The 25,347-nt window shown below is 37.8% G+C and overlaps 1 protein-coding gene across 3 annotated transcripts in view; it reads right to left on the reverse strand.

Annotated features, from left to right (window-relative positions):
- The window catches only part of Olf413 (DBH like monooxygenase olf413), a 259,648-nt gene that overhangs the window by 175,873 nt on the left and 58,428 nt on the right, over positions 1-25,347 (reverse strand). The window contains exon 1 of one of the 3 annotated variants that reach the window (XM_071726695.1): positions 18,809-19,544. The exons of the other annotated variants lie outside the window; for them this stretch is intronic. The gene's annotated coding sequence lies outside the window, so the exon portion shown is untranslated. Of the gene's footprint in view, positions 1-18,808; positions 19,545-25,347 lie in introns of those variants that run through there. 3 annotated transcript variants of the gene reach the window in all.

Raw genomic sequence — 25,347 nt, forward strand, 5'->3', positions numbered from 1 at the left:
GCACGCGTGTTGAAAGATTAATGATAAAAAGTTCAACAATGAATTTTAAAGTTAATCTTTCGTTGAAAAAAAATTCGATGGAAAACTTTATCTCAAACTTGGAGATACTTAGTATGAATTTCATCTCGTTTCATATATAATCTCGTCACAGCAGTCTTTTTTCATTCCTTGCGCGAAGATCACGGTAAGCGGCTGCCACAGGCGATCGCCATTCTCTTAAAAGTGACTTTTTGATAGGGCTATCTACGGATGTTGGGGCGGCACGGTTTAAGTGCATAGATATCTCCGGGTAGTGCCCGATGCGCACGTAAAACGGACCGTTAATTTCGAATGCTCCGTTATTCCACGGGCGAGCCTCGCGCACTAAAATCTCGTGGCAGAACGTGAGTATGCCAGATTCCGGGCCACTGTTGCCGCTGCTGCCGCTGTACGAGAACCTAGTCAATTATTTAGCCGGTGACATCCTCGTAGAATTAGCAGCGCGGGAGAAGAGGCGCGATTTTACTGCCCACCGCGCGATCGTTACCCTGCACGATGTCTTACGTTGTTATAAACGAGAGTCCGACAGGCAATAGCGTTCGACGTCCCGGGCACTTTGCAAGCTTGTAAACGTATCCCACTGCATCCGACGGCCACTATTTCTCCACAGCGAGAGGGAGAAAGAGGAAAAGAGAGAGGAGAGAGAAAGATTTATTCATTTCTCTGGGATCAAGTTGCTTCAAGCACTAAAACTCTCTCGGTTAGGGACGGTAACATGACATCGATGTTCAAGAGATTTATCATGTACTCTCGAGATATTATTTTGAAAAATGTTCTCTGCAGTATGTTACTTGCGATTTCATTAGACTTACAAAAATTAATTATGTAATAAAAATAAAGCTAAAAATTAAATAGAAGTGTAAGAAGAAAAACATAGATCAGCGTCTTTTACATATTATCCATCTAATATCAATTATTAACAAATTACTTGTACAACTTTGACAATAATTTTTTATCTGTAACATATTAAATAATAAAAGAGTATTCCAGATTTTCTGAATTTAATTAATGATTAATGATAATTTCTTGAATTTCTGGGGAATGTACTATATAAATCGTGTAACATATTGTTTAATTATATCCATTATAATTTGTTAATACTCACTTTGGTAATTAAGCCTTAAAAAATAAAACTGGAACTTTATAAAACATGAAACTTAATTTCAATTAAAACAAAAGACTTTCAAATAATGGTTTGTAATCCAAAAAATATTGACGCTTTTATTTTCAAAAAGTCGACTCTAAGTTGATCGAAAAATCGTTAAATCGGTGGTTTTTTACTTACTTGTCAGTGTAATTCATCAGTTGCAAAAGATCAATTGTCAGCATTTTTGGTTTAACCAAGGCGTCGCGTAGAATTGACGTTTCACTACGAACAAATCGATCTCGAGGTTAAACGGCCGGCATCTCCTGCTGGCATATGCCGTTGGTTCCCCGTGCACGTTCGCGTATTTATGGCATCCGGACCGGGTACGAACGCGGCTACTCTCGGTCGCTCGCGAAGAGAGAAAATCGCGTTACCCCGTTACCGCCGAAACGAATCGCCTACTATACCGCCAGACAAGAGCACGAAATTCGCACACTCGTATTCCGCGGACGATGAGCTCTTCGCACCAGCCCCAAAGTTGGAGAGGCTCGCAGATGCAGGGAATTCTAAGAGGGTGACGCGAATGAAGCGGAAACGGAAATATCGCTCTTCTCCTATTCAAGACCTTCTCCGGATATTCTTCGCGCAGGAGAGAGAAAGAGAGAAATATATTTCAGGAAGAATCGAAAACCGCCTTTCGTGTATTTGGTACAAAATGGAAAAATAGATGATAAGATAAACGCAAAAAAAAAGGGTATTCATCATTCTTAAATAAAACATGAAAAGTTGATCACGAATACCAATCTAAAAGATACTGATATATTTCTTTCTCCTAAATATCGTATCGTTTTCTTCAATCGCAGGCAATGTTTCAACACCTCTGATGAGTATCATAGCCTCAAGATATGAAACGTAATGCAATCGAAGAAAGCGCAACGATGCGCGCGAATCGGTATCCCCACGCCCACGTGTTTAACTGCATTATCGCGTGAAGCGTTTCACAACGAGCATGCTCGGAAGTAGAAAAAGAAGGTGAGAGGTAAGAGAGAATGAGAGAGAGAGAGAGAGAGAAGTGCAAGCTGATAGATTTAACGGACGAGAACGAAGACGAAGGCGAAGGCGAAGGCGAACGCGAAATAGCGAAGGTGGCTCGCGCGCACACGAGTGGAAAGCGAAAGGGAGCGATGAAAGCGATCTATATACCAGCCTTCCGGCCGAGTCAATGGCATAGTTGCGGACGAGGTGGAGATTAGGTTCGCATCGGGAGTGCCTTCGTTAGGTGAGGCGCTCAGATACCGTTTTAATCGCGTTTAAACGCGGACATCACGTAACAATCATTATACCTATATTTTTTACAATTTATTAACATTAACGGATCTTACAATTAGAGTATCCTATAATTTTTTGCAAAAACTAACATATATATATATATATATATGATAAAGATACCATGATTATATTGATTATATAAATATAAAAGTATAAAACTTAATACACCATTATATGTATATATCTGAGATAGTTAAGCTTTTAATATATTTTTATGATAATTTATATACGCCCGTCCTAAAATTATCTAGAATATTAAATAACTTTAGGTGTGCTAGTATTCTTTTTTAATTAGCAGGTTGGTAAACTTCTGATAAATCTCCGATGTAATAAGGTAGATATTTTACACAATAGAGAATGAATTATGAATCCGAACAATGTAAACTTTAGAAAAATGAAAAGCTAAAAGAGGGTTTCTGTGCTAAATGAGGCGCTGATGATCAATATATGTAGGATAATTGCTCTAAAACGCTTCTGAAATTCGATCTAAATTATGTTTTCGCTTTATGCCTGGAATAAAAGCTCGGAAAATGTCCGCGAAACTTTTAAACCCTTTAATGTCGATTACGCGCCTTAAAAGCTCACCCGGTGTGGCGAGATTTTGTAAGTTAAGGCTAATTATATACTTCAGTCTCCAGGCTACTCTAAAAATGCCAACATTAGTTATTCCAGGAAAGTTGAAATCGCAAATGCGTGCTCTGAGGACTTCTTTATAAAATTATACGCAAACCGCATTCATAATCCACTCACTCCCGCATTATCTTTTTCGTTCTATTCTTATTCCTAACACGTTTTTGTTTTTAACTGTTAGCCAGTATCGTAACTTTGTTAAAATCAGAAAATCGATACTTCATTAATTAATCTTACTACAAAAACCTAAAAACCTACTACTTGCGCTCGTAATCTCCTAACTACAAAGTCGTTATATTCAGCATAAACGCTCATACTACTTATGTAGTTATTTACACCAGCCTAGGTGTAAACCGCACGGAAATTTGGTCTACAAGATCGAGGTACTAACGGGAATTAACAGGCATTACTTGAATGGCGTATTACTTAATTACCGTACATATTTTTAACCAGCGGCTTACCTCTCGACACCAGCAACGCGAAAATGGAATAAAGCAGCAAAATGAAAGTTTTCCTCAGTATTCCGTTACCTATACTTGCTATTTTCTTCGCGAAAGATTCTTAATCCATTCTATCTATGCGAGATCATGATTCAATGAACGACAAAACAATGCGCAAACTGCTTCTCGCATATACGAAAAATCGGTGACGTTCACGGAGCACAGCTTTGCTTTAATTTATTTTAACGTCCCAATAAAACTGGAAATTAGAATGCTAGCACGAAAGACAAAGGTGGTTGCGATCCTCACATCTAATTACTCCCTGCGAGGGATTATGAAACCCAAGCGAACTTCGTCGAGCCTCGCAAAAGGCACAGCTTCACTCCGAAACGGTACTTGCACTGGAGGGTGCTTTTCGCGTTAATTGTCATCCTTCCGCTTATACAACGAGATAAATTCCAAAATAGAGAGGCAGAAACACCATAAGGCATGATAATTTATATACGCCTGTCCTAAAATTATCTAGAATATTAAATTTTTCTGAAAGCACAAAATTTATTTAACTATTTTTAGGGGTAATAAACCCCTATGTTATTATGCGTATGATAAACAATTACTGCAATGTCATTAGCATTTAAGAGAAAAAAGTATAATGCTAATAATATTTAATAAATTGAATAAATTTAATAACTGCTTGTCTTAATAAAATTAAGAGACAAGAGGAATGAAAACAAGCAACTTAATCTTAATATCCGTAGAATTGAGACTTCTATTTTTAAAGAAAAAGCCGATGCGTCAAATTTCGAGTGAAATTGCGGCACGATCTCAACGGGATTTCAACCGTCTTCGAATTAACGAACGCGTCGAAGCGTCGGAAATGTTACATCCTCTTGCGGAGGATGTTACAGTACGATCCGGCGGATTCGCTCGAGCTTCTCTTGACTTTTGCGGAAACGCCTGCCGACGTGGAGAGGCTAACAGGCGGAAATTCTACGCGCGGTTGCACGAATATGCGAGTCGTCGCGTCGGTTATATACACCGGGGAGAACCCGGGCACGCTAGACGTCATTAGACGTCGGCCCACGGTATAGTGCTACGGTGATATGTAATGCTCACCTTTCAAAAAAAAAACATCTTCTTCTGACTGAAAGAACACCGCGCAGATGTGACGCCTGTTTTCATGCTGTTGAAATTTAAGTACTTTCCACTGAGAGTAGGTTAAAAGCGGTCTAATTGTCGAGTTGGTTTAATTGATCAGTTAACCCTTTCGCTCTTTAGAATAATACTGTTATACTAAAAAGAATTGACCGGCTGCATGGGACGTAAATGCTTCTAGATTGATTTATCTATTTGTGTTAATATATTATACAAATAATATAATTATATATATGTATAGCAAATATAAAGTCGACAGAAATGCGATTTAAAAGCTAAAAATTAAACAAAGTTACGAAATAATAGTTCGAAAGTTCGGGGTTTAGATCGGAAAGTTAAATGTTAATGAAAACGAAGTGCAGGAAGTTTACGATTGAGAGTTGACACTATAAAGTTTACTGCCATGTTACGTTCGAAATTATCTCGTTCAGTTGGGATAAATGGAGATGTGGAAACATGGATTATATATTTCCACATCTATCGTCGTAAAAATCAAAGGTCAGAAAATAATACGTTCACATCGACACGTCGTGAGCTCATTAAGCAGAGATAGATTTTTGTTTGTGATTTTTAGTGCTGACAGCCAGAAAAAAGTCGAATCAAGGCAATTAGTTGCGTCTGAGATTGCACTCTCATTTAAACACGATTACGCGGTTGTCGGAACGTTTAAGCGCTCACCCTCCGTCCATTTACACCGCATACTTCGAATACCTCCCATAACCAAGCCGACGCGACACGAGGACTTCGACAAATTTATTTACCTGACTGCATCCTCGAGTCTTCTCTCACTCGGTTCGCCCTCGTCCGTTCACTCTCAATTTGTGCAGCGGTGTCACTCGCGCTACGCGAGATAATTAAAAAGCGGCGGCACCGAAATGAAAGAAGAGATACATTTCGAGATGCAGCATTGACATTGCTTTTTAGACGCGTTATGACGATAGCATTTATATGATTAATGAAGAGATAGAAATGCGTGAAAATAACTTTTTTTTAGAGCAATACTTTTATGTTAAACATAATTACATTTATATTAATTATGTTTATACGTTAATAACGTACAAATGTTAACACTATTATACAATTTTTCCAATTATTATTTAATATTATTTAACATTACTGCAGTCGATTGTATGATCTATAATTCATTAAATATAAAATTATATGTTTTACTGATGAATATCTTGTACTAAAAGTTATGTATACTATTACCTACGTGTTTGTAATGATAAGACAAAAGATGAAGAGGGACGACATCGTCGGTGAAGCGAAGAATAATGAAAAAGTGACTGCACTTCTTCAAAAAGTACAAGCGCCGCTAAGAATCAGCTTATTCTTGAACGTGACACTAAAGCAGCGATAGCTTCGCTCCGAAGTTTCCTCATTAAGTTCCGCGGGAGAAGCGAAGAAAGTTTTCAACGAAGGATAAGAGAATCCGAACGCGATCGACGGGCATCTCATACCAATGATGATCCGTAGTAGTAGAGACTAATTTTCGCTTTATACGTTACATTGAGACATTGCAGCACCATAAAACAGACACAAGCGCTATGAATCGTTATAAAAATTTAATGATTAAAGGATTAATTCACAGATTTGAATTATTATATAACTTGAATGCGCAATCTTGCGATATTATAATGACATATATGTAAAGCTGAGAAATATTATTTAAGTGAAAATTGAAAAGACTTTTTGCCAATAATCCCAAAAAAGATATTTGCAAATGGAAATTACTTTAAAACAATTGCACAACTGTAATTAATATATTTAATTACTTATATTTTTATATAATACTAAAGAATGTTGTTTGATGACTGAACAGTACAGTGAAAATTTAGTGTCACTCTCACGGCACATAAAAGCAATGATATTTAATGCTGGACGAAAATGAGGGTTTTTACGATCCCCGGGGGGCGAAAAGGAAAGGCTCGAACGTACTCGAGGGCCCATCATCGAGGGCGCTTAAAGTCATAGTATAAGCAAAGCAACGATTCGTGTGTGCCTGACGGTTTCGTTGAGAGAGAGTTCTTTGATGGTCACAACACAAGCCGTGGATTAATTCGAGCTCATGAGAATGCCGTTTGCTCGCGACCACGCGAATGCACCGGCGGGCACAGGAGAATTGCATAATAGTTCTCTCTCTCCCTCTCTCTCTCTCTCTCAGCACCGAGTGCAGCACACAGATTATTCCTTACTCTCGTTAAGAGCCGTTTGATACTAATTCCTGCTTTTTGCGAGCTCATTTAAAATTGCATTGTAAGGGGTCCTCGGATGTGCAAAATGCAAAAGGCAGAACATCGCGTATATGTGCACTAAACTCTGAAAATTAGCTTATCTGTAAACTAATTATCATGAGAGAGGGAAATCTGTTAAATATACCAATCACATTTGAGGAGTGTATGTATGAAGGAAATGCGAATATATAAATATATGTATAACTAGAAATCGCATATAAAACTCGAAAATAATCGATGGTAAATAATTATTTTTGTAACATTAATAATTACTATATAAATGTGATAATACTAATATGTATTCTATTTTTTTACAATATTTAGTAAAAATCAAAATAATACGAATCCAATAAAGATGTTTCGTGAAAGGAAAAAATTCCGTAATTAATATTTTAATCGCGTTGTTTTTTCCAGTTTTTCTATAAAATAAAACAGCTAAAATAAAATAATATAACTCCTAACAATCTAAATACTTCACTGAATTAAAATAATCCTTATTTTTTGTAGTTCATAATCCTGTGTCTGTTGCTACAAGGACATCTCGGAGTTCTACGACCCCAATATAAAATGATAATTCAAATAGTTCTCTATACGCGGATTATTGTTTGTGCGTAGACGAGAGATTCGCAACAGATGCAGCTGCACATATCTCTCTTAATGCTCGGATACGGCCGAAGGGACAAATGATGAACAATTTAATGTTTCACCCCTTTGTAACAAGATCTATTTCTGTTATCTTCGCGCGATATAAGCCTGCAGTGCCGGATGAGAGGGGTGTGACGGATAGGGGAGGACACCAATGGTGTCCTGTATGATACCGACCGATGTTAGATGCCTAAAAATACTCGCCAGAAGCACTGTAATATAATTATCTCTATGATATATGGAGCCGCGCTCATCCATTTCTTAACGGCCGACATTTGTCATCTGACGCAGATGACGCGGGCTATCTGTTGTCTCTCGACTTCCCCGCTGTTTCCTCGCTCATAGAATCATAGCTGGAGCTTAATAAAAAATTTATTTTGAAAAGGAAACTGATACTAATCTCGAGGCTTCCCGCGGGGTTTCACTGCCTTTTATTCTTTTAGTTGACTCTATCGCTATTTCCGGGGGAGAGAGGAAGGCTGTCCGAAGTAAAATAAGAAGTTTCTATTTCAAATATCTCGAATATGCTACAACTAGGCACCAAAGATAGGTATCAATAAAAATAAAACATATTAGATTACTCTTTCGCGCGTAATAAACTGTAATATGACATTAATTTCTCGCATAATGTCATCCAAAATCAGTTCACCTAAAATGTGCACCGAGCAACGTGATCGACGATGCGCCAAAGTTTCCCGGGGGAAAAAAAAACAAACTTTGTTATCCACAAGGGCCGGCGCGGTGATAGCGTCGTTTATTTGATTTCCCGCTTACCGGGGCGAACGCGAAAAAATCTACAATATCGACATCGATCGCCGCGCGGCGCGACGCAACGATATACCGATACTCGATTAATCATTTCGGTTCATACTTCGGGATTTTAGCGCACGACAAAAGCTTGAATGGCCGGATTCCGGCGAAGCGTGACGGAACGGAACGGACAATACGTATGAAATATAACGACGCCGATGAAAATTTCTCGGGACAAAAGCAAACGCGCGCTGTTCCGCGATCTCGGGCGGCTCAAATTCGCGAATTAGCAAGTCAAAACAGCGAAAGGAATTATAGTTCGATTAATTATATCACTCCCATCTCCCCCATCTCTCTTTGCACATTTTGCTCAGAAATTCGAGATTTATATTTGGCGTCACGAGTAAAGAACGGCGCGTCGTTCTTGTAGCTTTTCTTAAGATAAGATCATGATTACGAAGAAAACAGATGCAATCACCAGAACTAAGAAGCAGATTAATAAGCATCTCATCGTCCATCTTACCGCTTTGCAGATTGGAGATTGCACGATGCAATTTTAAGATTTGTATATAAAGTAATTCTATTATATTGTATTAAATTTTTTAAACAAAATAATAAAATAATAGTGTTATTTTATTATAAACTTGGTGTGCTTTTATGCTTTATTATTTTGTAATAATTCTCCTTCTCTTTCTTTCTCTCTCCTCTCCCTTTTCTTTCTCTTAAGGATCTTAATATAAAATTATAGTTTCTTTGTTAAAAATATCTAATTAGTTAAATCTAAAAAGTAACAATCTCTAAATCATTACAAAATAATTGCCCTCTCTTTTGATAATTTTAAACTTTTAATTAAAAATTATTTTCTCAATTATTTCAAACGATATAAATGCTGCAAAATATCAAGGATTGAATAGTGACAATAATTATGATGTTTCGCGTTTAATGAACATATGTTATCTTAAATATCGATTACGTTGGAACATCATTAATTGCCTAAGCGAAAAACTACATCTGTTCTTCCTATATAATAAAAACTGCAAACACCTTTCCATCTTGCTAGTGAGCCATGGAAATCAAAGACGTCATGATGCCGACTTAACACCCACGTCGCGTCGTTAATACGCGCAAAAGATCAAAGAGCGAATTCTGCTCGCGGGCAGTTGGAAATTAGCAAATCAAAGGGAACCTCTAATACACTTTCCTTATAGTAAAATGACGATTCCTACCTTAGTCTCGAAATGTCGAAAAGGACAGACGGCGATATCGATCGCACCATCTGCTCGACAAAGAGCTCGTTCTTTGATATATAATTCAAGCTAGACTTATATCGATTAGTAAGATCCATCCCAGAAGAAAAAATCCCGGATCCTCGACCCAGTTTTGACAGAAAGCAAACGATAAGAGTACAATGTACTTTAAACTAATATAACCCCAATATTCGTCGTCATCTTTCATAATAACTATCAAGAATAATAAACTATAGCATATTTTAGAACAGATTATATTCAATTTTATTATAATAAAATTAAATATAATCTGTTTTGAATATGCTATTAAATAATATACGATGCAGCTTGAAATATTCAAGAACATGCCATTTTATTGGACCTCTTTTGCTTCACTATATTCTCTGCTATAAGCTAGCTATAATTTAATGCCGTCTAACCCAGTGTCCCAAATTTGGATTCGTAAAAAATGGTTCCTACATTCGCGACGCATCGATATCGGCGGATTATATAATCACATTCGTAATAATCACACGGAGATCCGAAAATATCAACTAAAAAGCACGAGGGAGCATCGTAGCATGCGAGCCCAATTCAACATTAGCAAGTCAAAAGGCGCGAATGCGCCTGTCGTCGTACTGCCGCGTCCTATCGCGGGTAATGCGTACCTTTGTCGCGATGAAATGATGGTTTTCGAGGAGCAGCTTAATCTCATCGCCCTTCCCAAATTACCGGGTCGTCCCAACGGCTGGTGGTGACTACGCTCTCTCCGTAATTTGTAAGCGCGCCTCGGCCCACTGGGTCCCGCCAGCCCCCGCGTTCTCTCATCCCCCTCTCCGCATTTCGCCATCTTTCATTGGACTTTCTACGGCGAAATTATACGTCGAGTGACAAAACGTGAGGGCAGACTTCGTTTTATTTGCCCCTACATTAGCATTCCTCGCGGCTATCATTACCCTCAACGATCATTCCGGCCTGGACGAGTCTCTGATCAGTCGATTAATTCGAAGCCTTAATAGCACCACGTGGGCGAGGCGCGAACACGAGTCGATGATCGTGGAAGATGATCGTCGGGAGAGTGGTGGCTACTGGTAGAGTAATGGAACGTAATGAAACAAAATGTCAAACTATTATAAATCTATCTTCTGATATATCTCAGGAAAATTATATTACAAAAAATAGGGGACAGAAGTACGAGGCATTAAAATGTAATTTCAATTTAAGAACAAAAAAGTGAAAACATTTAAATATGTAACAAAAATTTAATTAACATGTTAAATTATAGCATTATTTATATAATTTTTATAAATGTTTTCTAATGTAATTATATAATATAATTATCATATCTAAAAAAGGCACGTAAAGTCGATACTCGAATCTATCAAAGTTTATTGTTGTCGCTTTTCCGCGATGCCGGTTGGTTCTCTCGTTGCGCTTATTTCATTTGCAGCTGTCATCGTATATTTTGACAGTTGTGTGTATCAAGGAGTTAATAGTGTAATAGTAATAGCATAATGTTAAAGCTAAATAGCGCGCGCGAAGCGCGCGTCTGTGGTGTCTAGTATATATAAAATCTAGAAAGTAATATAAAAATCTTTTGATAGTGTTAACTCAAACATATACCTATTCTCTACTGAGATTCCTTCAGCACTGTTTCGAGAAATTCAAAGCAAGATTATTAATTAGACGGATTCTGGGAAGTGATAGTGCAAATTCAAGAGACAGGGATAAGCAACTTTGCGAAATCGAATTATCAACTAGTCCTTAACAATCCAAACTCAATCGAAATTCACGAGCTTCGCTATGGTCTTAGCGAAACGCTGGAGAACACAAAGGAATAGAATTGCCATATTATTGAATAATAATTAACCAAAGGAGCAAACGGATAAGGCAAACATGTCAAATTTAATTACGTTGAACAGTCTGAGATTGTCAACTTAAAAATTCAAATAACAATAGTAGCATATTATAATCTTAATGAATACATTTGCCTACTTCTATCAGCTTCATTAAATGCAATTGCGCAGACCGATAATATGTATATACGATATAATGGAAAGTAATAATTTATTTCTCTATGGAATAAATCAATCTTTGTAAAAGATATGACAATCATCCTCGCCCACTTATCTCTTCGATTAGCTTGACATTTCGTGCAGGATGCCGATGGAAACGCATGCGTTGCAACGAACAATGATTTTCCGCAGCGAGTTATTCGACCTTTGACGTCAGATTCATGCCGTCCCATAATTATTATGCTGTACCCGACGCTGACAGATAATTTAAATAAAGAGTCGCGCGCGAGGAATTAACGAGGGCCCGTACAGTAATATCAGAATGACGATTGTTAATTGTTACAGTGCGAACGAATGTTTGGCAGTACGACGGCGCGTATAGTTGTTCATTTCGGATTAGGATAATTGGGCTTGCAGAGGGTGTCAAACACTGAGGGTCGCCGCGCACGCCCGGATTTCACTAATTGGCATTATCAAGCTTTAGCGACTAATGATATTAATTGACGCTCGCTATCGCGTCACCTTTTCCGAGGCACTGAGGCTTCATTTATTAAGAGAAAAATCTCAATGTCATTCATGGTTTATTCCTACATGACAATAAATATCCGAGGAATTTTCTCGGTATTTTTAAACGAGTGTGGTCGATAGTTGATGAAATGGCTGAAAATATTTGTTTTAACGCTTCTATCATATTCCGTGTCCTAAAGAACAATATATGGTATAAAATATTTTTACTTCTAATATTTAGTTAGTAAATAAATCGTTACCATGATTGCAAACGCGAAGTGTGCCATGTATTCTTGGGAAACGTCAATGAACTTCCCAGGTGTTGGAATTTCATGAGAAAGTTGGATTTTTCTCGGATAAAACCCACGCCGAAAAATCAGATCGACCGAAGAACAATGCGCGTGACGATATCTCATGTTCTCAGACTCCGACGCTTGGCGAGGTGTTGCACAAGGCGACAGGATGTTAAGAAAAAGTCGGTGCATGCATACAAGCGCGAGCGGAAATACGTGACAAATGCGTGATTTGCCTGTGAAGTGAAAGGGTGTCAGGGGCTCACGTGGGTGCCGGCCGAGCGGAACAGAACAGAACAGAACAAGCGATACGTTTTGATAGTAAACGATATAGTAAGCTCGAAACTTATAAATTTCGAATTATAATTATACATGTATATACGATATGAATAAATTATGTAAAGAAAGATATCACGAATGCTGCATGCAGAAACAGAATAGCACAGGATAGAATAGAGTGGAAAATGAGTTATGTATAGTACAGGAAATGCTTATCGTAAAAATAATCAATCTCGAGAAAACCGCTGAATTCAAATTAGATGTTACAAATTACCGCGAGATATAACGGGCTGTGAGTTTACGTAGGAAATTACGCTGGAAGAGACTACCGATTCGTTTACGTCAGCCACGGGTGAATATAAAGTGCATATTCGCCCTTTAATGAATCTTTTTTTTTTCAGGCGGATATGACGCGCGGGCACACGGTCGCGCGTCATACACGGAAATGAAACTGCGATATGCTAAAGAGCGTCGTGTATTCTTGGAAGTCGTCGTATCAGGACACGTTAACGCCGCTTAATTTATAGAGGCATAAAATAAACCCGTGATCGATATACCCGCGCACGGACGCGAAATTCACAGCTGAAACACATACAGGAACCGAGATCCTATCGCGGCGACTCGCGAAACGAGAATTCGCGTGAGCGAGTCCGTCCGTTCCCCTGTCGGTCTGTCGGGAGAAGTCTTACACTGTCTTGAGTGCCGGGCCTTTGCGGTCTCCATCTTATCTGTTGGGCTATTTAAGACGTCGTCCACGATCCCCGTCAAAAGAGAGAGAGAGAGAGAGAGAGAGAGAGAGAGAGAGAGAGAGAGAGAGAGAGAGAGAGAGAGAGAGAGAGAGAGAGAGAGAGAGATCCGCGAAATCACACGCGGATTAACAGATAAACGACAGATGCGCGCGAGCACGCTAAAGACCGACCGTAAATTTAGGTGGACGGGAGCGTCCGTTCGATCAATTTCATTGATTCGCCCGCGATTAGATAAACGCGACAAATGATGCATCCTAAGGAATCGTCTTGCGACCTTCTATTAATCGCGCTGTTATCTCGTCTGTTAGAAAGAAACGATTCTAGACGTTTATATATAGCGAGTTCGTCGAATATGTTAACTATTCAGGAACTAGACAAGGAAGACTATTTGCGTACGTAGACGTCAGACAGTTTAAACATATTTCTCAGTGATTCTAAAATAATGCTTATCTTACAAATTCTTATAAGCAGACTGTATATATGCATAAAGAACTATTTAAAAATAAAACCTAAGATATTGTAGTAGATTCCAGACTTACTCGATAAAATAATTTATCGTTTTAAAAGAGTTTCTCTTCTCTCTATATGAAACATTATTATATGCTCGGCCCAAATTGTACAAAATACTTAGTATAATATAAAGATATTGTTGTAACAAGCGTTAATTTGACAATACAGCAAGTAAGAGATCGATGAATGATCTGCAAGTTGCATGGCATGATGACTATTTTTAAAGGAGTTAATTATATACATATATAAATGCTTTTCCAGCTACTAATATTCTTGTATGAAATGAACGTTGTTACTTGCCGATATCTTTACAATTTCAATGCAAATTGCGCGCTACAGCCTGCGTGACTAATTTAATATGCCATGCTACCTTATTATCGCACGTAACAGAATAGAAGGTCTCGAATTTTCATGTTACAAAAACTGTATTTTTTGCAAATTGTCAAATACACGCTCGACCGTAATACGCTAGAATTTTATAAAATAATAATCTGATTCATATAAAACAAAGCACTTAAATTATATTTAACGTTTAACAATGTTTTATACCAACAACGAGATATTACTGTTCATTGTTTTTTAAATAAAAGATATTCAATTATACAGTTATATAATTATACAATACAGATTGTGTATTATGATATATGTTCTGCAAACGTGAAAATTAATAAAAGTAATAAATCTTAATTAAAATGACATATATAAAAGGACATAATAAATTATGATAAATAAAATCGTAATGCATTCAATAAAAAGGATTAGCATAGATGAAAAATCCAATATGCCGATATTAATGTGAGCCACGATAATTTCGATGAGACGGCATTAATTTTTTTTTTCTATTTAAGCAGAGAGATTAACAAGTCGATACGCAAATGTTAATATTACTAATCCTTCCAAGAGAAAAAGCAGATTTGAAGAGACGCTTTTTCGTACAGGGATGAAGAACGAGATCCGTTAACAGATTGCTTTTTCCGTCCGACGGAAAGCGAACGAGAGAATAATTTTCATGCGAGAGTGACGAAGGAGAAAGAGAGGGCTGGAAGTGCGGGAAACGCAAACGGTCTCGGAACCGCGGAGGACCTTCCATGGAGGAGAGTGAGCTTAAAGGAGATAGCCGGTAAAGATCCTGATGTAGGACAGCCACGGGTGAAACATCACCCGACGGCCGTGGCCGGCGGCGTTATCCGCGCGCACCATCTCTCGCGTTCGCGACAATCTTTTCGCACTTCACGAGACCCATTCCTCAACCTATGGAAATGCGACACATCGCGAATCGCCGCGATATCGAAGAGACGAATCGAATCAATTGCTCCTTTTTTGTCTAATCGACGCAAGAACGATTCAATCGCTTCGCACAAGTTTGCCTTTATGGATTTATTCCGAAAAGTTGAAAGTGAGATTAGCAACAGCTATATTAAACACTAATAGCACTAATTGGACATCGACGAAACAGAACTATTAAAGTTTTAATGAACTTTTTCTTCTTGCTAAATCATAAGACACGAATGTCATATTGCGAGCGCAGTAATTTTGGTCGAAAAACAACGAAGTGTCGAAAAACTTTAATATACGAAAGTATTAGTAAGTATTACTTGAATGAAATATTGTTTAGCTATTATACTTTCCTAAGTACCGCCTAAGAAATTATCATTAACTTTTGAGCGGTTTATCCATTCGGTTCTTTAAATCTCTTTATTCTATGAAAAGAATGGCTTGAATACCTTAGTCGCAAATATTAAGAATTGAGTGTATAAAGAAAAATATTTACAAGATTTAAAGAATTACATATGTAATCTGATTTTTTGCGTGCATTCTGATTTTCCATCACGCATATTCAGAAAAAGATATTTCGTCTTGGCAGTCGAGACGAAATATTTCATTCTTGCATCATATATCATATAGCGCAAAGATTACAATATAAGAGTGATTCACCGCCAGCTTTTACCATTCGTCATTCTCGCTACCGTCGTACTTTTTACCACGTTGTATTCATAAAGTCACTTGTAACACAACGCATCTACTAAAATCCGCATTCACGAGATGTTAGCTCGTATTATGGCACTATTAGATGCTACCAACCAACAGTTCAGGCAATTCTGTCAAGAACTCTGTGGCCTGTTTACGGATTAGAAAAGATCCCAGCTTAACCCTTTCAAGATTTTCGTGATATTCCTAATGCTGTCTTTAATATTTTAAGGAGATTATCCATAAGATTATCCATTCCAAATACAATACTTTATATGCGCTTCCGGCTTTACAGATAGCTATACGAAAAATCCGCGAGAAAATCAAATTTTACAATGCTGGCAAATTATAACGGCAGAACAACACAAAACAAGATTTTAGAATATTAGAAAGTTAGAAGATTAGAATTAGAATACGTAGCTATCGCGGCTTGAAATTGACATACCAAAGTTACATTAAATTGATCGAACAGTTCGTTCAATTTTCTTGTTTTGTTAACGGTTTAAGCGATCAGCTTAAAGATCGCATATAAGAAAAAAAACCGAACAAATATCTTCTCTTCTATAAATTTTAAACAGTAAAAAAACCGTTGACTTAGATGCATTAAGATTTACGGACATCCCCGACAAAAAGATTCTAAAAGAGAAAGAAAAATTTCCCGCAGTGGGCACAGTGTGCAAAGGGTTCCGTTCGAACTTCCCTTATTTTCGTTTTGGCCGCACGACACGACAATGCTCTTAAATTCACTGCCTCGAACTGTGTCGAGACAACGCCGTTATACTCGGAAACTTTCACGAAAAAAAAACTGGGACGTGCCGTTAGAATTAGGCTGGTCAGGTTACATTGAAAACCCGCGAATCGAGTCAGGACGTCGTCTTTAGCTCGAGATTTTACAATCTCATCGGTGAAAAGCCCGCGGAATGTCATTGACTGCGACATTAAAGCAGAAGAATCGATTATTGCCGATTTAGATAGCACGCGAGAAGCATATTGTATACTTATACATATAAAAATTTCAGGATTACCACATCATTCTAATTCTAGTAAATTTATTTAAATTGTTATTACTACATTAAACAATAACGATTAAGTTCTGATTTGAAGAACTATAAATTTTTAAAAACCGAAAGACCCCGTCATTCACACAGTCCTGACAATAAATTCACCCAAATAAATTTTAAATACTAAACAATCCAATAATTTTGTGGCCAGTAAATTGTGTGTATAAATGAGAAGATTGACTTCATATTTATCCTGTCATATTTATCCCAAAGAACCTGTCGTGAACAGGAACAGCGATAATGACAGCTTATATATGAGACATTAGCGTGTGCCACTAAATTTCGGCAATTCAGCGCGAACTTTAAATTGGGTTTGAAAACTTGGTTCCAGCATTTTTTCTACGAGTCTACATGCATCGATGACATACACGCCGATGTGTGTCGTATGATCGAGAGCTTCTGTGTTTTACGATCGCACGATTTTATTCCCTTTTTTTTTGCGGCGTGGGATCACTTTCGCGTTTCACTGCATTGTGCGAGCTCGGAGCGACAGACTGCGCGTGACAGGCGCCACGGCATAAACATCGATCTGCGAATATTACCGTGAAGCATTATTCGCGAAATGACTCTCGTGGTGCTCGCAGCTATTCGCTAGGTGAACCAGAAACTTCAACCGTTTGCTATCAAACCGCCAAGCGACGGCGGACTGTTAACTTTCACGTTTCTCACGGTAATTGAGAATCATTTTTTCTCTCCATAAAAACAACTCGAATTTAAACACGTCTTTTTATTTTATGAGCGATAAAAACCGATAACGATAGACACTTGGATATTTTCGTCAGGAAATAGATATCGGTGTGTTCTAAACTTATTCGTCATCTGATTGCGTCGTTCTTTTAGTAAATCCTAATGCTTCACTATTAGTCATCAAACATACTACTTATAGACACAAATCGAAACAATATCGCGCGATTGTAAAAGTATAATTAACAAAAATATTACAATAATCTCATGACAAGAATATCTGCTTTCTAAATTTTATTACATTTGTGGAGGAAAATCTTTCCCTTCCTACAAACAAAATAAAATATCAAGGAAAATTTTACGTATTTTCGAATTGTTTACATAATTATATCGTTATAAAGCACATAAGCATATCGTATAAAATTTGAGAATCGGTTAATTCACTTTTAATGATGTTAGATCTAGTCCGAAGAAACAACACATTATTAAAACGGAAACATTCTTTTCAATGCTATGTTAAGATATCATGTAATGGAAACCGCTCAAAAGATAATTAATAATTATCTTTTTTCTAGCACATTTATTCTATTCTTATATCAAGTTATCAACACGATATTATCAATGTCGATAATCCATTCCAAGTCTCGCCTTCGTGTCTTATGTGAAAGTCTATATTTCATCATCCGTTAGAGCAGTGACGTGTTTCATAACACTTCGTATAGTTATTGACAATGAGACAAACATGTCAAAGAATCTTAACAACTTTTATCAAACAAAACTTCGTCTATCGTATCAACGGATCCAAAATTGTGTCGATTTCTGCGAAAGAATAACGTAAACAATTTCAGAAAAAGAATTGCTATCAAAGTACTGATCAATTTATTCAATCTTTTAGATGTCTTGCTAATGTATCTACAAGTCTTAATAACTCATTTTCTACAGATCTTTTCTTATATGAATGCAAAACATTATGAGACATAATGTTCTGAAAATCTCTTACAAAAGACACGATAAATTTAAAAGTGTAGAAGGCAGAACGCGGAAAACAATCGCACCATTAGTAACGCTTTAAAATGGTTTAAAACGTTTACGTGCTATCTAATCTCTCGAACGCTTCTCAAATAGTTCTTGGACTGTTGTGTTTCCGGATTTCGTTCCTCGATTGTGTCGATTCGTCGAATTTTATGAGTCATAGAAAAAAACTCACCACTCAGAGAAATATCGACCACGAGATGTCCTCGAGCCCGTTTCAAGTTTGATGAATGTCTTCTTGAGGTACGGCAATTCTCCGTCGTTATACACACCCGCGTCGTTAAGAACTTCCTATCATCCGCCGCCTTGGCGATCACATACTTCCGTCACTGTCACTCACTCACTTTACGAGCTCCTCGATTACGCCCTCCTAGAACTAAAGCCGATAACTCGGTAGCGAGTCGGTGATAGACAGCCACTCGTGCCTCTCGATCTGTTTATCTGCGCGTCACTTTGCCTCCTTATTGACGTCCGTCGTCGCGACGCTCCGAAAGTTGCGCTCCGATTTGCGCGCGATCAGGTAGATATCACACTATCCACTGATTACGATCGATAGGTTCCATCGAACCGACGTTCGCGGAAGAAAAATACGAACCTGTTTCCCTTCGAATGGTGAGAGAGATACGTCCGTCGGATCGGAGCTGAGATTTCGTCAGACAGAGGACAACTCCGTCGTTGCTCAGATCGAACGATTACTGAATCGCAAGAACTATTATCACTATCTCGTTGTATCTGTCGAATTGGACGATCTCGAAACTTCAATCGGCTCTCTTTCGTTCCCTTTCTTTCTCTTTCTCTCCCTCTCTCTATCTTTCTCTTAACGAGAAAACACACACTACAACGTACAACACCGCACAGGCCAACCGCGCGCCACGGCACCCGCCTGTGAACTGAACGCCACCGCGACCTGAAGCCGGGACCCGACTGGTTCCCTCGGCCTAGGGAGTCCCCACCGCTTTCTCCCGCTGCTCTCTCCCACCGCTCTCTCTCTCTCCTGCCGCTCTCTCCCCACCCCCTTTCGAGAACACCCACGTTCGCTGTCGCGCGCGCGACCCTACGCGCGCACCATCCCCCGTGGATCCCTATCCTTCGCCCTCCCGTTCTCGCTCTTACTCACTCAACCTGGCTTCCTATATCTCTTTCCCTCTATCTCCGGCACCCTTCTTCGGGTACTGTTCCTCTTATTCCTACTCTCTCCTTCTATCGTCCCGTCGCTCTCGATTTTCGCCCCCTTTCTCTCTTTCTCACCCGACTCCTGGTCGGATCCTCGTCCCGCTCACATTCCAACGGTGGTCGGTTCTTCTCTCTACGACTGCCTATTCCTTCCCGCGCGCGCTATGCCATGTTCCGACTGCCTAACACCGACCCTTCACGTACGAACGACCGAACGACCACCCCATTCTCTTCACCGGCAGCGCACACGATCAACCATTTCTATCTTTCTCTCTCATACCTCTCCGAGAAACCGCGCGCTGGAGGTGCACCCTTTGCCAAGGACTTTCCGGATCTCTCCCACCTCCGCCCCCCACGTCCTACCCCATCCTCCGTCCGCGTCCTGACCAGCCGTTCTTTTCAGAAATATTTCGACGTCCGCGCGCATGTACATCCTTGCACCTGACTTCTCGGAGTTCTCCACGGCCGAGGAAGTGCGCCGGCCAATCCCGGGCACATGTTCGACACTTCCACTCGTACCATTCTTCTCGGATCAGGCCGGGGAGAGACGGGCGAGACGAGAGATCTCTTTATCATACTCGCGAGCAAGCAGGCTGCTCGAGAAAAAGGGTGTTACCTCTCTTTTTTCCTCTTTGACCGTTGGATTTGCGTGCGGCGACGATAGAATCAAGAAAGAAATTTCCATCGAATAAAGCTGAGCACGAGTCATTTTTGCGGTTTATCGACGCAAGATGAAAGACTTGAGATTTCATTTAATATCACAACTGTCGTTTGCAATAATGAATGCCGAACACTTCTAATACAAGCTAAAGTTACTTGAAAGATTACTACTAACAATAAGATTACCACCGATTGTGATCGACAAACATTCAATTTCATAATTCAGCATTAAATGATTATTTTGTTATTCTTTAATATGACACGTTCGCTAGAGTGATTAATCCCTATTTTTCTAGTTAATGTTTACTGTAGCAAAAAAAAAGTATTATTTGAAGCAAATTGTTATTTCAAAATAACAATTACAATCCCGATACAACCGCGAGAGAAATTTCCGCATCAATGAAAATTGATTTAAGCTCAATATATCGAAATTTTAACACAACTAGATTAATTGGCGAACCTGCTTATAAATTCCTTTCATTACGATGAAAACTGTAGTCCACTGGAATTACTGTATATTTGCAGAATGAATTTTGGTACGATCGCGTAATTGCGTCACCACTATTTGCAAGACACTTTTCATAGCTCTCTCCCATTCGACAAATGGCGTCGACGCGGGTGACATTTCCATTTCCATTTCCACTGCGAGAGCAACACGCATAAATTCGACACGCGCAACGAATTCTCGTGCCAGACGAGGTTACGCCAATTTCCACCATGGCGCCCGCATCACGCCGGCCACAATTAACCGGCGATTAATTATTGTACATGTAGATCCCCTTACTTTGAGATATCGCGCACCCCGTAAGAGTGAGTGTCGTACCAGCAGAAGTATCGCGAACTAGACGTCATTAGTCATGGTGTGGACGGTGCTATCTCATGCCTTAGTGTATATCCCAAGTATAAGTATGTATCATACACATACATGTCCTAAGGGACCTAACGTATCTATTTATCTATATACCTATATATTTTACATGATTATATCAGTGACGACACCAGCGGAATTGAAATATCTCGCGTTGTATCGCTGTAATGAATAAATTATGTCTCTAGCTAACAAAGTTAGTTATGCTTTAAATGTACGTCTGTTTTTGTATGTATGTGCTTTTAAAGTTTCACTCTGGCGAAGATATATAGTGAATATAGATTAAAAACTTTAATGATTTATTCAAAACTTTCGTACGTTAAAGAGCTATTTATTTTTAAAATAGAACATCGGCCTAAACAATTTTATTTCGTTTATTTGTCATGTTTGAAAAATGGACTAACATCACTTTTAAAATAAATAGCTCATATCATTACTATTTACGAGATATAAAATAACGACCAATGTACTCTAACATTCTGTTTGTGAGCAATAACATATTTCATTTAAGGTAATTAAAATGATTCTTATCAATTCGACGACATTCGTCTCTCGATTATTTATGCCTCTCCTTCCTCCTTTAATATCAGCCTCTTTACGTACTCTAGGATACTATCCTCGTGTATCTCCTTCCAAGCCCATCAAATTTCGCGCTGCCGCAAGCAAAAAAAGAAGCACGCAGAATTTAATTCTTGCCCCTTGGCTTGAACGTAGTCGCTCTTAAAAATTGGATTTTTTTAATGAAACCTCATTCGCCTGGAAGCAGCAGCTGAAGATTAAGTTTCACGGTAGACAATATGAGACTTGCCTTTAACGGCTCTTAGAAACGTATCGCAATAAGGTCCTATACGCGGAAAATCATATTCCCATTATTTCGACATTCGTAAATCTAGAACACGAAATCAATAACAGTGTTTTTTGAATAAATTCTATTTTGTGACTAAGTACATGATATTTGCCTGCGTTCCAAATTTTACAATGCTAATTTCATTGTTTCGATTATTAATTCTATATCACAGAATTTAGTCTGTTATATTAATAAAGCTGTTATATCATATTATTTGCCGTTGCAAGGAAGCCGCACTGCCACACATTTAATTTAGTCGAAATAATTTTAGTATTAACCGGCACTATCGAATATACGTCAAAGTGTCACATCACATGGTACAGATTATCTTGAAGCTATAATTTTTATACACGTCCTATATTCTCTTCTCTCTAAATCTGAATCAGTGACTATTCACTGATTCAGCAGTACTATTCACTGATTCAGATTTGGGGAGTTCATAAAGTAAATATACGTAACTATAAATATGCTGTTTTGATTACCGATATTATCTTATAAATATTTTAAAAACACAGAAAGAAGTGATAAATGCACGATTATAAATAGATATAAAGTTTATCGATCACATTTAAAATATAACTTTTCTAAATATTAGTACTTGGATTCTTATTACCAATTCATCGGACAGTCAACGTGGCACTGTCTTATAAATAATAAATTTTCGTAAACAGTTGCATTCTAGTTTAAAGTCAATTATGCTCCGAAGCTAAAGTCGTTTTTAAATAATTCAGTTTCACTGAAGCGATCGTAAATTTAAACTTTTATCTATAGTATAATCCTAGTTCATGTTCTAACAAGATTGTTTAATCTCTCTAATTGGTAATAATATATAAAACTATAATAAAGTCGAAACTTTATGTCTTTATAACCAGTATACGATAGATCACCAATCTGCTGGGTCATCAGCGGTCTTTTGAGATGACCTTGAGTCTTACACACACAACTTAAAATCACAACTGATCGGTCGACCGTAAAACTTCCGCTTATAGCGAGCGATTCCCTACTTTCGCTTTTACGGTGCGACGGCACCGGATTATCGAGAGACGCTCTTGGACGCAGTAAAACCGATAATAACCATAATTTATACCTGTTCCATAACTCGTGATTTATGAGACTTAAAATTTTCATAAGCCGCAAATAAGTATCGGTGCAAATACTTGGAGACTGACTGTCACTCTCGCGCGTACTTTAAACTTGACAATGCAAAACGAATATATGTCGACAATGCAAAACGAATATGGTGGATATCGAAAACCTGATCTTTCCCCACTCGGACTACGATCATGTGCATCGTAAAAATACCGATTACAGTGTTTCACATCCCGAAATATTTCCATTCTAATTCAAGGAAAGAAATATGACATAAATGTGTTTAATATTATAACTTAGTATTTTAATGCATCACAATCAAATATGGAAAATAAAACATTTGTTGTCATTTATAAAAAATTATAAAATTGTACATATTCATATATCAATGAAAAAAAGACATTGAAATTTGCGCTTTTTACTGTCACTGTGAACAAGTTGATATTGTTACAAAAATTATTTATCGATATTTACCTCTGAGATAAAATTTCACTTTATAATTTATACGTAACATTTTATAGTCGCAAACAAAATCCGCATTTTGTTCGTCTGAATTAATTTACAAGTATCTTCCATATAGCCTGCATAGATACGCATCGTGTCGTAAGCACTCTATCAATTCATTACGTTACATCCCGGAACAAACAAATTTCGCAAGTCCCGAGAGAGCTGTCATACGGCCATCGATCATATTTGCGCACTAACGAACACGTCTAGTCTCGAATAAAAAAAGTTGAGTACGTTAACGACTCGTACACTAATTATACAGTTAATCTCGCGTTTGATAACTGAAACTTCGGAAGTGGCAGCGTGTTCACGGTTCCGCATTTAAAGGGATATTTCTTGTACGCTTTCGACCATTCTGAGCTGACCTTGCAACTGTCAGCCCTTTTAGTTTTTTTTCTTTTTCCTACCACGACGACACGAGACCAACTCAGTTAGATACGGGTTGCCCGGCAGGTAAAAATTACGACTTCAGTTTCGAAAGTTTGAGAGCCATTTATGCCTAGTTGCGTCACGCAGCCCGACGATTTTGGTTGAATTCTTGATGAAAGGTCAGTATGTTTTTAGCCTGCATTAACGGAGGAAGTTGAATGGAATGATTGTTGTACGACCCGTAACGAAAACTCACTTTTCAGAAGATGTCTGTGACGCGACATAATATCCCGCAGAGTGTTCTATGATTTCGTATTTGATAAATGTCATATTTATTATAATTATTTATGTAATCAATTTTCTTTTAACGAAGATAATTTTTAAATTACAAGTAACCGGAAAAGCTACTTCATGTGAATTAAGTTTCAAGAATGTAAGTAAATAATAAAATCTTATTTTTCATTTTATTTCAAGTTGATTATATTTTAATAGGATTTTAATTTAAGATTTAATTATCAAATATCAAATTTTTATTAAATTTAAATTAAAAACATCAATAATCTAAAAGATTATTCTATATCCAATAAAGAGAAAGCGAGAATTTTTAAATAATTTATCACTTTATTATTATAATATAGTGGTTACGTTGGGTACCGCATTATCGATAAACGCTCGAATGAGAGTTACAGCAATAATTCTCGATATTATCCTTAAACGTAATCTGCTAAATCGTTAATTACACCTAAGGTCGAGAAGAGGGAGGCTGAGGCTTCGATTCGATTGGATTCATTCGAGTATACCGCAAGTGCGATGTCTATATTGCTGCGGTTACATCGAGCTTAAGCACTATATTCGAGAATACCATTCTACAGTATGCTTCAAAAGATCATCGCTACAAATTCTGACAATATTTCTTGATAAGTTTAAAGTCGACTTTTCTTTGGAATAGTTTAATGAGGCCATAACTGCCAATCTATTTATCATAAAATCTTTTGATTTTAAATCTGCAGTCAAAATCTGAAAATACAAAATAACGGAAGAAATTTTTGCTACTTTTTAATAAAAAAGTCTAATATAAAAAAAAATATATATATATACCGAAAATATAAGTTAAATATAAGTACTTTTTCAAAATCCTTACAAGAGAATCTTGCAAAGTGTCAAGTTCTGATTGTAATAAAATTTTATTTTAAAAATGATA

Source organism: Temnothorax nylanderi, unplaced genomic scaffold, assembly GCF_030848795.1.
Source record: "Temnothorax nylanderi isolate EJ_2023f unplaced genomic scaffold, tnyl_v1.0 TNYL_tig0010_pilon, whole genome shotgun sequence".
Classification (NCBI taxonomy): Eukaryota; Metazoa; Arthropoda; class Insecta; order Hymenoptera; family Formicidae; genus Temnothorax; species Temnothorax nylanderi.